Raw genomic sequence first — 3,539 nt, forward strand, 5'->3', positions numbered from 1 at the left:
CCACCAAACTCTGCTAGGAAAACAGCCTGGCACATAATTTCATGCAAATAACTTGCTAAGTGAATTGAGCTCCTCTTACCTCTGGAAAACTGCTCCTGAACCTGCTGTGACCCATGATGTCCTCAGGTAAACCAGATATTGGAAATCATTCCCTGCTTCAGAATTTGTTCTTGGGCTTATTCTGCTCAATAGGTGAACTGTGCAGATTTGCAGCACCTGGTCACAAACACCACAGGGGTATTTCCTTCTCCTTCCAAAACATGCCAGCAGTCAGTGGAGTGGGATGAGTCCTGGAAGCAGTGGATGCATGGGATTACCAGATTTTGGAGCCTCCCTGAGCAATTAAACTTTGTGTAACACATCACTCTGAGGGAGAATGGACCCAGGCAGAGAACGTGGATCAGATTTAATCTCCTTGTATTGAGTTCGTACATAAATAATTACCTGGGAGCTTGCTGCTTCGATCTGCCCCACTGACCAACCTCGGTCACGGCCTGGGAAATTCTCCTTAGTGAGGTGATTTGTATAAGATGAGCCAGAGGAGAGGTGCCAAGGAAAAGAATGATTTTTTTTTTTTTTTTTTAAAACATGAACGCATCAGGCAGCATTTGCAGCATTTGCCCAGCGGATATTCAGTTCTGGTGCCGCTATTTTTGTGGTGGCTTCTTTGCAGTGATTAATTTAAAGTGCCAACATCAGGAATCATGGGAACATATGAGAAACCCAGTTTCTCTTTTAAAATAGAAGTTTTCTTCCCAGCACTACAGAAAAAAAACCTGGAAAAAAGTCATTATTAAAGAGATGTATAACTCCCCTCTGCTTCTCATTTAATCTCATCCTTTTTCATTCCATTTCTTAAATTGGAGGAGAAGAAACCCTCCCGCTTGAAGTGCACCAGATGGTTGCATATCACCAAAATGGAAAAGCTGGTATCATCCAACCTTTGGGAGCAGATGCCCTGATTCTCCACACAGGCATGGCAGCCACCACCTTTCCTGTGTCTTTCGAGAGCTTTCCTGGCAAAGTTGGGGTCGTGGTTCTCAAACCAGTAAGTGAGGTGGGAGGACTGGGGAGGATGTCTCCTCCCATTGCTTCCCTGTATATAAATGGAATTTTCCCCCTTCCCACCCAGCAGTCTGGCACTGAGCTGCTCTTGGTCAGGCAGGAGAAAGCCAAGCTTTTTCCAAATCAGTCCCAGACAGGGACTAACATAGGATTAAAGCCACTCAGGTGTTCAAGCAGTTCAGGTTTGGTACAGCGGGTCCAGTGTGCATGGGGTCAGGCCCACCATGTTTTTCTGTATCCACTGGCTTAGGGTCATGGAATTACAGAATTGTTTAGGTTGGGAAGGAGCAGAGCCTGACTCCCACCTGGCTACACCCTCCTGTCAGAGAGCCAGAAGGTCCCACCTGAGCCTCCTTTTCTCCAACGCTGAGCCCCCCTCAGCTGCCCCTGGTGCTCCAGACTCTTCCCCAACTCAGTTCCCTTCTCTGGACGTGCTCCAGCCCCTCAGTATCCTTCCTGAATGGAAGGGCCCAGAACTGAACTGAGGGTTTGAGTTGCCTCAGCAGTGCCAAGCACAGGGGGACAATGTGTGAGGCATCAGCTTGGAGCTGGGATTTCTGCAGTGTTTCTGCCACATCCTTAAACTCAAACGCCTCCACTTTCATGGATGTGTCCACACATACTCACTGTTTCATTCCCAGTGATCCTTTCCTGCCTCAACATGTCACCTCCTCGTGTCCCCACGCCTATCCCAAGGCTTTTCCATCCACTTAGGTGGGTCACCTTGCATTTATTATGTCCTGTGCATCCTTCCCCTCTTGTTCATCCCATTGTTTTAGCCACCCTGGGGTGAATCCCATCCCTGATGGCAAACCCTTCAGAAGCAGAGGGTTTGTAGTTATTTACCAGGGAAAGGATAACCCACAGCACTTACAAAAAACATACTCATAATTCCGCCCTTTCCCTCCACATTTACCAAATTGATTTTTGAGCTGCTTGCAGTCAGATTGCAATAAATACACTTGAAATCCCCTGCATGTAATGGTTTATAAATTGTGGATCATAATTCAACTTGGGTTTGGTTTGCTGGCTGCCGTCGCGCTGTGCATGCGCGCCCATGTTTTCCTTTCTCCAGCCTCTCATCCCACATGACTCTCTGGCAAAGGAATAAATAGGGAATAATAGAAGCTCTGCTGACTAAATTTCACTTGTCAGTCAGAAAATCTCATGCAGGGCATGAAGTTCTTGCAAATAGCACAAGGTTAAAAAAAAAAAAATCAACCTGGGTGGGAGCAGCTTTGCTAAGCCCCCAGGAGTTTGAGCCTAGGGAAGGAAGAGTGGCTTGGGAAGAAGGAGCATCCGCCAGCAGGGCAATGCCTCCTGGATGGGGCTGGGGATAATTCCAGCAAAATGACCTTAGCACAACCCTATCCCTGCAGCCACCATCCCCAAAAACACAGTGGCAAAGGCAGTGGGAGGGGAAGCGGAAGGGGTTTGAGCAGACAGGGAGGTCCGCCTGGGCTGCAGAGTTGGAGCTGGAACTCAGTGCAGCACCCAGGCGGGAAAATCCATATCTGCCTCAGATTTATGATCTGTCAGGGGAAATGGAGCACAGATATTTTCAAAACTTGGGGCCATTAAGCTCTCCAAATGGGCCAGCTCACCTGCTATTTTAACAACACGTTGTGACAACATCTTATTTTATAAGCGGTCCTTTTGGACTTATTAACTCTAAGCTGTCTCATCCCATTTGGAGCGAGGAAAATGCCAGCAAGATGACCCCTGAAACTGTTTAATGAGCTTTTATGTGGCACAGGAAATTTAGGCACCAGCCCAGGACTTTGGGGAGTCAAGAAAAATTGACCAGGAGTGCTGGTATTTACACTGCTTTTCGTTCTCCTGCTCTTCCCTCTGTGTGACCTTGTGTTTACTGTGGGATAGGTGTGTGGGAGTCTGGAATCCAGTGACTGTAACATGATGAAGCAGATGGGAATATTTAAATCAGCATCCTGGCAATAGTGTCTGCAATAGTGGCACATCCCTTTTTTTTTTGCCAAAAATCCTTTTCCTGAAAAAATACACCTGCTGGGAGTGTGCTCTAGGGTGAGTGGAGAGGCAATGCCAAGAGAAATGGGAATGGAAAAGGGAAAAGTCTCACATCTGGGAGTTATCTGCCAGTGTAGAAGAAGAGTGGAAAAAGGGACTTTGGGCTTCCCAGCCTATTGCTGGTGGTACAGGCAGCCCAGGGCTGGGGAGGAGATTGGAAGCTCAGCTCTGCACTGGTTTTTTTTCCCGAACAAGTTTATTTCGGATAATAATAATAATAATAATAATAATATAAGAACAGTAACAGGCTTTGGGAAAAATTATGTCATGTCATGAGACTCTGGGAAGCAGGTGAGTTTTCCCAGAGGATCCCAGCCGCTTGCCAAGCCCTGCTCCCTGCCATCCAAGGCAGGGATATCAGGGTGGGGGTCTGGGCACCCATTTTTCAGCAGCGTTGCCCCTTCCCTCGAGCAGGGCTTTTCAGCAGG

The sequence above is a fragment of the Corvus brachyrhynchos genome, unplaced genomic scaffold, assembly GCF_000691975.1.
Source record: "Corvus brachyrhynchos isolate BGI_N302 unplaced genomic scaffold, ASM69197v1 scaffold279, whole genome shotgun sequence".
Taxonomy (NCBI): domain Eukaryota; kingdom Metazoa; phylum Chordata; class Aves; order Passeriformes; family Corvidae; genus Corvus; species Corvus brachyrhynchos.